The following is a 12,548-nucleotide window of genomic DNA, read 5'->3' as shown; positions in this document are numbered from 1 at the left end:
GCCCAATGGTTACATTATAATGATATCGCATTACAATAGATATTCTTACAATTTAAAATAGTTTAAGATAGTAATTATACAAGTATAAAATTCACAGGATTATATAACATTATCCCATTCTGAATCCTATATCTATGCATTTATAATGTTGACCAATTAAACTAATTATTGAAAAGTATTTTAAATCATAGATATAATCATTGGTTAGGTAATCATAGTTATTTTTTCCCAGCACTGCAGGTTAGCGGTTATAACTGGTGAATGATGGCTGATACTTGGCAGCGAATGCTCGGGATTTATAAGTTTTCTAAGATAAACCAAATATTTATCATTTTAATACTTAACCTATACTAAATTAATATAATACGATCAATTACAGCCTATAGGACGTTAAGACGAGATTGTGAGTAGGTAGAAACTGATGAGCTACATCGCTACCCTAGATGGCTAGATCAGAGACGAGTTATAAGAAGTCGGCATTCGCAAGAGAATAACTCTATATACCTAGAAATATTCAAATAAATATTTTATGTAGTATATATACTATATAGGTACCTTCTCTAAATCACGAATAAATTAACAAATCGTTTAGCATAGTAATATATTTATATACAGGATGATTTATCTAACTGCTCACTCCCATTATTTCTTTTGATGGTGAACTTATACAATCTCTGTTTTTTGGAATTTTTAAATATATCTATTTAAGGACGTTATTTTCAAATACTCGAATTTCTCATACCCGGAAAGAAAATTAATATCGGATGGCGATATGAAATACTTTTATTCAAATGAGAACCAAAATTTTAAAATGTACATTCTTGAGCAGAAGATTTGTTTTTACTTTTTTAAATTTTGATAGATCTTACCTGATGGCTACTCAAAAACTGAACCAATAATTTCTAATTTTCTAAGTTATTAAAACCTCTAGACTTAGAATACCTATAATAAGCTGTTCCATTATTTTGTATATAATGTGTATTATGTATAACTAATTAGTACAACAAATTATTAAGGAGACGTATTAATGAAAATCCTCGTCTTAAATCATCCAAACCTATTATTGTGGACCTATATTTATAAGTTCAAGAACTCAAAACCTACTATAAGTACTAGTCTGAATTTCCATTTAGATATTTACACCAGAACCTAAAATGTTCCTAAAAGTTATTGGCCTAATAATTTATAGTGAAAAGAGCGATTTTCATTTGAAAATAAGAAGTTGGTATCGCCGCAGGGGGGTAGTCCTTAAGTAGAATAAAAATTTAAATATTTGAAAATATGGTAATTTATTATACCTACCTTATACCAATATAACAATTAAAAAAAACCTAATTTAAATGAATAAATTAGTAAAGGAAAATAGGGAGAATCACTCTGTATATCATATTTGATAATTCATCGGCACGGCAATCGTTTGAGTATTCGAAAAACATAAAAATGCCACAACATCTGAATCAATACAATACTATTCATTGCTATTCTATAGGCGACCTGTGTAGGTGCGGAAAACAACGAAATTATGAATTATTAAAGTATTAAAGCTAATGTTGCTTGAATTTATTTCACTTAAAATAATGGGAGATTTTTTTCAATTTTCATGATATAATCACAAAAATTGATTTTTTTACAATTACAAATTGGGACATCGATACAAAATATTTAAACAGGACGTATTATATTATGATATATTACATTTCAGTATTTTACAGCACGATAGGGTTACGTAAAATATAACTACCTTTATATATATAATTTAATATCAATATATGTACAGGTATGTATTGTATGACCAATAGCCATGTATAATAGGTTGAACCTTATTGGATAATAGCGTGACTGGAAAATTAACTGGAGATGCAATCAAACGTAAAACCTTTTGTATTTTTTATTTTAAACGTTTAAACATTAGGGGTATTCTAAATAAGATACAAAACATATTTATTAGATTACATTAGTAAAAATTTGAAAGAAATTTATTTTGGGAAATTTAAAGCATGCTCTGTTATATAAGGGAGTAGTTCTACGCGTAAACTAGTGAATTGTAATTCTATTAATGTGTGAAGGAGGTGGGGATTGATTTCTTTTCTTTTTTTTACTTTTTTGGGTATTTAGTATTTACATTCTACATAAATAGTGTTCATTTTTAAAAATATTTTGATTGGTTTGGCGTTTGGATAGTTTTTTTGAAGGCCCTTTATCTATGGTTACACTTAATACTATTATTGAATATATATCATAAATATTGATGAACAATAATTTATTCAAATTTCGTTGGTATTTAGATATATTTTTACGGCCTACCTGCCTCATAAATTGAGTCTATTCTTAAACTCATTTATACTATAATTATTTCTAAATATTTAAAAGCAAATAGGAACATTATGTATTATAGGTATAGGTATATCTGGACTACCTCTGTATTTGAATATTTGTAAAGATAAATAGAAATGTGTACAAAATAAGCTAATACAACTATATACTGGTCCAAGAATTAAAATCAATACAGGATTAACAGTATGATATACGTAACTATCATTATTTAAAATTATTTATGTGGTGCAAAATTTAATCCAATTTTGATTTTTAAGATGTACAATTTAAATTCTCTCTATTTTACAACTTTTTCAATAGAAAACAAATATAATATTTATATAATTACATATACAATAATAATTTATATTTATTTTTAATTATGATATTTGTATGTGAAACAAATGTTATTCCTCAAAACATTATTGATTTGATATTTTCACTTGACTGAAACAAAGAAATCTTATTTTCATTGTTTTTATTTTATGTGTATATATATTTTTCACCTATTTTTCATCTAGTATGTACTAATTGTACTATGTATACAAATAAAATAGTGGCAATCCCGTAAATTTACAATCGACTCAGGCAGTGTCGGCCTGGTACCTTAAGGGCCCCGGATGCATTTCTTCAGAAGGGCCCCCAAAAAATGTTTTTTCATAAAATTATTAAAAATGTACTTATAAGTAGTGTAAAATATTATAAATTTTTAAAGGTACCATATACCTATAAAATTAAGCATCCATTAAGATTAAGTTAAGATTTAAGTTAGATTAATAATTTATTATTCTAAAAAATTTTTTACATATTGCATAATATAAATAATACCTTCTCACATGAACTTAATATTTTTTTTAATGTGATTCAAATTCAAAATTAATTGTGCATTTGATTTTCTTTGTATCAGTAATTTTTTTAGTTCACTAGATGAGTTAGCAATCGTATCAATCAACTCATCTGAGTCAATCAAAATATCCTTTTCAATGGACATTAGCATTAATGGTACATTGGTTATTCCGTCTGGAGGTCGAAAACTATCTACTATTTATGATAACAATAATCACTCACACAGATAACAAAAGTTATCACATAAATACATAATAATATTATTAATAATAATATTCATTATCCAATATTTATATTTCTGAGTACGATCGGGGGTGGGGGCCCCCCAACACAAATACGGCCGAGGGCCCCGGACGCGTTTGCGGCCCAGCGGCCATGGCCAGGCCGACACTGGACTCAGGTAATATGAATGTAAATTTTCCTCTTTCTTTGTTTTTAAACCATCATGCAGTTATCGATTGTAAATTTTACGATAAATTATTCATTCGTTTGGAGAACTTTGACTACATAGTACCTACTCACAATACAATATATAGTAGTAATGGAAAATTGAACCTTCTATTTAATTTGATACCTATAATAATATAGACTTAATCCAATCCAATGTTGAATTATTAAGAGTTTCGGTGCCTCGGAGCCTATTTTTTTTTTACACACCCCCCCCCCCGTGTATTGTATTGTGTATCAATAATAATTTGACTCAGAATTAATATTATTCCATTAACGGATACAACTTATTCATATCAGTCGGTATAACTTTATATTGTGAATATTTTTTTAGAAATAAAATTTTAACTGAAAACACTATAAAAAGTGCCCTTATTTTAACGTAATCATTTTTAATATAGGTACTCTGGACTGTATTTTAGCCTATAGCCTTTTTAGCTCCTACATAGTGCTAATCCAGGTCTAAGTCAATAGATTCTTTCGGTACATAAACTACTTACTTGTACGGCTATAGAATAGATGATACATTTTTCGAATTTCATATAGATACCTAGGTTATGAAAATAATATAAGTCGATACCAAGGACTAAGATATATTATTATAGCTTATAATAATAGTTCGTGGTCGAACCGATTAGCGTTTTTTGTTTTATTTTATTTATTATCTTAAAGCCACAATCATAAACATAGTTAACTTTAGGAATTAAAATATGCAGTACACCCAACGACCTACATGAACACCTACCTTTCTTGGACCCAAACTAACTTGCCAGAACAGCTGTTGCAAACTACACCTAGGGCTTATTATTATATTAGTGGTAACTTTTATAAAATAATTTAACTTAAAATTTGTTAATTAATACCACAAATTTAATTAATTACGAATTTAATTAATGCTTAAATTCTTTAAAAAAACCATAACATTATATCTTTCTATTATATATATATATTTTTAAATAGTCAATCTAGTAGTATACATTTAATTCCCTTGCAGCGCTCGTATACCTTTACACTTTTGGAAAGTCAGTTTTGGAGTTCCTTATCATGTATCGTTGCAGAATATCCAGTATATTTTAATTCGTGGCTAACTTATATAGATTATAGATAGTACATTGTAGATAAGCTTACATAGGTACATATTAATTAATTACCGACGTTACTGTATGTCTGAATATGTAAGAAATTTTCGTTAATAATAATTACAATTATTATTAAAGGTTAATATTAGTATTATTAAAGGCCGTTTTTCAAAAGAAATATCAAATCTGAAGTGATTTCGAATGCAAGCACTACAAGGTTTATCTAAATATATTAGTATAACAACCTAACGATAATTTATTTTTCATTGTTTTATTATTATCATTATTATTATTATTATTAATGCGTAATGTATAACAGGCAACAGAACGTCATACAAAAAAATCAAAGTTGTTTTTCTACAGTCACTACACGTCACACACACACACAAGCACAAACACAATGATGTTCATACTCCTGAGTAAAAAATGTATTTTATGACATAACATTGCTACAGCAGGTACGTATAAACTGCTGTTTTCAAGATCGTTTCGATGAACTTGAGAGGTGCAAAATTATACAATAATAATGAAAATATATAGTTATTGTGTTAGTGTTCGGAATTGTTTTTTTTTTTTTTTGATATAATATCGTCTGCAAAAAACAAACGTTATTAAAAATTCATGGCAGTCAATTATTTTCAAATAAATCGTTACGTCACACAATAGTTTGTCGCGATGGAAAATCGTGGTTTAACGTGCTGTATTTTTATTTGTTAAAGATTTACGCAATTTTTCAAACTACCACAGCTATATGTGTGGGAGTACCCACTCCATGCCATGAATGTACCTATATATATATGTGTATAACACTATAACATAATAAGCACCTAGGTAACATACCTACCTATTTCAATTCGCGAGTATAAAATATAATTGACGTCGGTTCGAGTACTATTCGTTGGTGGACCTAACCTCTCATTTATACTCGTAAGTTGCAGAACACTTTGACGCGTTGATCTCTACGGAAGTCGAAAATAGTAATTGGACGAACCTCGCCTTGAACTATATCGTGTCAAAATGGGTTGAATTTCGAGAGAACAATATTATTATAATATATATACGGCATACGCCGTTCACTCACGATGCTGCAACAGTCCTAACGTCACCGCGTATGCCTTCGATGATTTTACGAAAATACCTATGGTTTATACCTAATGTCCCTAATTTTCTAATTTATAAGATAAAACTAAGTCTTGAACATCATACTTGTAATTTGTATAGTACATCAAATTGTACATATATAATATAAACATATATATATATACTATATATATTATTTTGTGCCATAATATTGTTAATTTCGTGTTGTCCTGTTGAACGTGATACGGATTCGTTGTTGTTAGTTATTACTACTAAAAATTGATAAAATAAAAATATATAAGCACCTCCAAAAACTTGACTAAACCTTCGATTGTAAACATACGAGTAAAATAAGCTTTTTTGGAATAATAATACATAGGTAAGGTGAATGGCCTAATCATTTTGCAATATAATTAGTATCTCTGAAATCCAATCTTTATTTACTAACCCATAAAATATATTAGCATCAATTTTCGTACCCCGTTCACAACATATGCTCTACAGAACTTCTGAACCATGAAAAATGTGGGTACATTTAACAAAAAAATAATGACGGAGGAATTTGTAACAAGATTAGTAGGACTACGGTATAAATAATGCATATTATGTATCTTATTCTTCTGGCTATTAGGCCACTGTGGACCATTCCATTTTGCACCCCAGCCTCCACCCTTCTCTAACTGACACTTTTTATTTCAAATTAATTATTTTGATCAAATCATCTCATCTTATGGTCGTCCCAACGGGCTTTTCCCTCGTGGGTTTTGTTCTATTATTGCTTTTATTAGCTTCCTCTTTCTTCTCAAGCATGTCCCGCCCATTATAGTCTTCGCTTCCTTATTACATCTCCTATATTTGTGTTCTGGAATAAAGTCTGTAGCTCAGCATTTTTCCTCCTTCTCCATTCTCCTCTGATACAATCCCTAACTGATCCGAAGATATACCGCAAAATGTTCATCTTAATAACATTCATTTTCTCAGTGGCCATGTTTTCGCTCCGTACAGGGTTGCCGGTGGATAAAACTAACGTATAATAATGGATTTTTCAATTTCCTTGACAGTGATCTAGCTCCCAATATCTTTGCTAGTCCATAATAGCATTTATTATCTGCCTGTATTCTGGCCACTAATTCATTGGTTATATCATTAAAATATTCTGTTATTATTTTTCCTAGGTATTTAAATTATTCAACTCTGTTGAAACAATACTTGCCAATATTTAAGTGTTAGTGATAAGTGGAAAAGACAATCATGTAAGCCGTATTCCTTTGTTACATTTTAGTCCTACTCTCGTTGCAGTTTTCTCTAGTCTGAGAAACATGTCTTTAAGTATTCCTTGTAGCTCTTCAAGTGACACTACATCATCTGAATATGCTAATAACCTTATGGACGATTCTTGTAATTTTAAAACATATTCATTTCCCTTATCAATTTTTCCAATACTGGATTAAAAAAAATTTGTGACAAGGCTTCGCCTTGTCTTACACCTGACAAGACTACCGACTTTGACCGTATTACACACACGTACCGCAATTATATATACAATCTATATTATCAAATATCAATGGCTATTGTCGATAACAATGTTGAAGTTTATAAACAAATATACCTATTTATTGGCTATTTCAGCTGCCCTACACATGTCATTGTTATTTTCTAAATCGACGAGAATTTAATACGTAATTTAATGAGCTTGTGTATACTTTGAAAAAAAAAGATCTTTATTATGAGGAAGAAACCAAGTAAATTTACAATTATAAATTATTGCACTATAAAATATATAGCTTAATATACAGGGAGTCCCTTGAGGATTTACCCATTGCGATATCTTCTGAAATAATAGTGGTATTATTTATTTGGTTTTTTAATAAGACTCACAGCCATTCACCAGTACAAGAACTACAAATATGTCGTGTTTTAGTTTATTTTAATATTTTGGTAAAAAAGTTAAAAATATATACTTTTATTTAATTATTTTTAACAAAATTGAAGATAGCAATTTTGTAGAGTTCATTTTTCTAGAAATATTGACGTTTTAACATTTTATTTTCATTAATCACCTGATTTTTAATATTTTTTCTAGTTTTAAGAAAAATTTCGAATTAATTAATACCATAGGGATATCAAAGATGTGGCACGTGCTCGTACGACCAGCGAACGCTTTAGTGTGAACCACAAATTTTCTCGAAAAATGAATTATACAAAATGGCTATCTTCAATTTTTAACTTTTTACTAAAGCATTAAAGTAAATTAAAACATGAAATAAATGTAGTTCTCGTCCCCATGAGTCGTATTAAAAAACAAGAATTATGATATTGTCATTATTTCAGGAGATATCGCAATAGGTAAATCCTCGCGGGACACTATATGACTGTGTATTTACACAATAACACGGTCGAGAGACGGTATTGCTACATTTTGTGTAGGTAATTTCAACTATTTTATTTCGAGTGGCGGTCCTTAAGAGGATGTCGCACCAAGGTTCGTTATCTTAAGGTTACACGTGTAATCGAGTAGTAGAAAAAACATGTTCACCCGCAGACAGATCGATAAAAACGAATAGGAAATGATTTTGAAGCTAATACCTGTGTGTACAAGACATATTCGACGCTTGTATTTAATAAACGTTCATACAAAGACTGCTGATACATAAAAATGAAAATAAATGCATGTATATCATAATGTATAAAATAGGTATAAACTTTTGAAATATATATACCTAACATTATATTATATCACATTGAATTTCATATCATGAACTCGACGTTTATTACTTGATTTTTTTTTTTAAACATTTTTTTAACTGGAGAAAAATATTCAGATATATACGCGCGAGATGCCCTCGAAAATGTGGTTTTATATTTAATTTGTTTTTGTTACTACATGCAATATGCCTGTTATAATATAACATAGTTTAAATAGTATACTACAATCGCGATTGATAATAATCGATCATGATAAATTGATACGTTTTTGCCTTATGTACAAATAATATTGAGTATTATTAATACCTCACACAAAAAATCTATAAATAGTACCTACCACGTAATTATATATTGGTAGATAATGTATCTATTCATGGAATACCTAAAAAAAGCTTCGATGTCATATATGTGTCAGTAAAAATATCGGTTATTATTTTTTTTTTTGTTATTTTAATGACGGTTATTTTTTTCAATAAAATAGGTATTATATTATACTATCGTTAAAACAGTACGCGTGTTTGGTATACAATCGTTCTTTATTATTTATTATTGTACATAGAGTTAGTGTACTCTGGGGCACAATTTCAATTTATTTTAAAAGTGTGTCAATGTAGGTCTATCCAATTTTCACGGGCTACTTCAAAAATGTTTTACATTCATATTACCAAACAGAAAGTCTGACAATAAGTCGCATAATAGTGCGCGTTGATATAATTCCTACAGAGGTTTACTTCACAAATACTGTATTCTATGACCACACTATGAATTATGTTCAACAATAATAATTCCGAAAGTTAACAAATCAGATATTAACGATAACAATTAAACAGGTGGTGAATATTTTAAGAGCACTCGTTATCTCACATTTTTATCTCATATTCCGAATTTCCTGAAAACTTTGATGATATATAAAATCAAATTTAAAACGAGTAGTTAATCAGGTATAACTTATAAGTATATTTTAAAGTTTAGGTGAGCTTATAGTGGAGTAATAAAGAGATTTAGGATACTCCGCAAAATGTTGGTCTTCTACTCCACTAGGCTAAACTTTAAAGAATTTTGTAGGTTGTAAGCTTATAACTTATAAGCTAACACCCGAGTTGACCTAACTAATAAATTAACTACAAGCTTGAAATTCAAATGTTAGACATCAAAATTTTCAGACAAAAATTCAGTTTTATAATAGGAAATTAAACAGGAATGTCGTCCTGGAATGTGGCCCTTCAAAAATACAACGGTAAAAAATTTAATGATAAACAATTGTAAAAATTTATACTTTTTAAAATATTATCTACCCTATATCTTTAATATATTGATAAAAATATTTTCAAAAACTTTTCGAGATAATAATGAGTATTTACTGTTAAAAGAATCACACTGCAGAATAACAACAACTGAATATAAGGCTAAGATTTAATTTTGTCTCAGGTCACCAATGAAGTTCCAAAAACTAAAAACTCCTGTAACTATAATACCTGTATAGTATTTAATTACTACTTTTTTTATGGATATATTTTCTGTAATTGTCTTACATCATATTATTTTAATTACTTTATATGCTTTCATGAAATTAACCTTTTGTATTAAATACCTTATAAATTGTAAATACTTTTAATAAAATAATGTAAAATCTGTATTTTTATGTATGTAACACTATGTTGATAATCAGTGGGTTTAAAATGTAGCTATATTTTTCTCTTTTATCTTTTAATATACTTATTGTGCCTAGAGGTACAGGTTATATATTATTTTCTAAAAACAATTATTGGTTTATTGTACTTACTTTTTAATTGCATATTTTTTAGTGTGAATAGTATGATAATATTATCATTTTATAGGAAACATATAATTATAGAATTTATGCGTATATTATATTAATTATGTGCCTATTCAAACATTCAATACTTAATCAATATTTCATTATTTATAATCGTTTAAATTGAAAAGCATATAAGTTCTAAACTTCTAAGATTAGATAGATAAGTAACATTTCTAGGAATATTTTCGAGGCTTCATGACACCGTTATTGTATTTTAAGCTTTTGAAATTTAATTAAAGTCAAAAAGGTAAAGAATTGCTACCTATATATAATATTTTATACTCAAAAGAACTATGAGATTTGTAATTATTATAATTAAATTGTATGTATATAGATTACAGGTTCTGCTATATATCGGCATAGAAAACTGGCAGGACGACAAAGATCCCAAGTACAAGACTTGTCGGCGGTATCCCCTTGGGGTGCTCTGCCCTATTAGCGAATTATTGTTGTACAAAAAGGCAAAATAAAAAAATACTTTATAGTTTATACTGACGTCATGCTCGGCGATGCGGTAACACAACACGTTTTCGTCTCGCCCAGTAACAGTTGCCAAATTGCCTTGAACGAAGGTCTTTCTGGAGAAAGACTTTTCGGAGCCCGATTTTAATGAATGCGTATGTGTGTGTGTGTGTGTGTATATAATATGCAGTATGCACACACACAACACCCGCGCTTATACAGGTCTGCGAGTGCATTAGCCTTGTTCGTGTCGGTCAATCGGGCGATTCTTGATTAAACAGTTTAAAACGTTTTGTTTTTTTCTATATAGCCATATAGTTATTCACTGAAAAATACGTAGGTACATGATCTAGAACTCTGATTGATATAGTTTCCTGTTCCACAAACTAAGGTTAACATTATAATAGAGAGTAACTATTATGCGGTTCGTTTCTTTTTTAGACCGATTTACATAATTATATGCAAATTCATTTATGACTATAATATTGTAAATTTACGTAATTATCGTTAAAGCCACAACCACAACTTGGGGGTGGGGCAATTAATCTTTTAATTCGTATAATATCGCTTCTAAATTAATAAATAACTTATTCGAAAAACAAATTATTTTTTCATTAGTTTCAACATAGATATAGAATCGGTCAATCTGTTATAAATTATAATATATTATACTCACAAAGTGATTATTTTATACCCTAGTGATATTATAATATAATTAGTATTAGTATATTCACTATTTAGTAATAATATTAGACACATGTATATTGTATAATTACTCTTCAACAAACTTTTTTACAAATCGCAATGTAAATCGCCCATCGCGTTGTTTTCAGTGTTTTATTACAGTTTTACTTATGTGTAGGAACTGAAGATAATACTGTAAATGGTAACCTAGTTCATATTATACATGTATACAATTATATAAGATCTAAAATGGGTACAATTACAAGTTCGTGGTATTAAACGAAAATAAATGTCAGCGTAGTTATACACAATCAAACAGATATAGGTAATGAAAAATCTAAAGGCCCAAGCGATGCACAGTAAAATGCCACGGACATGTATTTACTATTATTTACCACAAATGAAGAGCGATAACACCACAGTATGCATACGAACCTTTTTAAAAGTACGCGTATAAGACAATATAGACTTAACTACATAAGACACACCTATGGCATTTTGAAATTTGTACTTGTTTAGTGTTCTGTAATGTGTATTTTATATTATATTTCCAAGTTGTATATTGATCTATTTCATCATGGATAACACTATAATAACAGGTCCTATTCACTCAAAATTAAAAGTACTTATAATACCCATATACCTTATTTTAAAACTTGGTAAATGACAATCCTGACTTCAAATTTGTTAAGGACAATTTAGCTCAAGATTTTAGAACTATAGTTGCCCTACTAATTACAATACCTTTTCTGCAGAGCCAAGCTCAAACGAAACTATGCATTTAATTGTTTTAAACAAATACAATAGTAGAGCAAATATTACAAAGAAAACACTTTGTCTGAAAGAAATTGATTAGTAATTTTTGGTGGCTACTCTGTTTATATTAGCTCGCCAGTAATCAGTTGGGTATTATGATATAATATTATTGTTACCTGTTGACATTTTCCCTACAGCATATTATCGATCGCTACCAATGAACGGAACTGAAAAAAGTCCTACCTATGTATTATATACCCACGCCGCGCCCCCGTAATTTATTTCTTCTCTTTAACCGCCCAGAAGCACTTGTGTAATATATTGCACTTGATAAATCTAAACCTATGCATATATAT

General features: G+C 28.9%; 1 protein-coding gene across 4 annotated transcripts in view; it reads right to left on the bottom strand.

Moving 5' to 3' along the window:
* LOC111029103 overlaps positions 1-12,548 on the bottom strand; it is a 39,456-nt gene that overhangs the window by 1,588 nt on the left and 25,320 nt on the right. The gene's annotated exons all lie outside the window — the stretch shown is intronic.

This window comes from Myzus persicae, unplaced genomic scaffold, assembly GCF_001856785.1.
Source record: "Myzus persicae strain clone G006 unplaced genomic scaffold, MPER_G0061.0, whole genome shotgun sequence".
Lineage (NCBI taxonomy): Eukaryota > Metazoa > Arthropoda > Insecta > Hemiptera > Aphididae > Myzus > Myzus persicae.
Note: the sequence above shows the minus strand (reverse complement) of the source record. Positions and strands in the feature narration are given on the sequence as shown.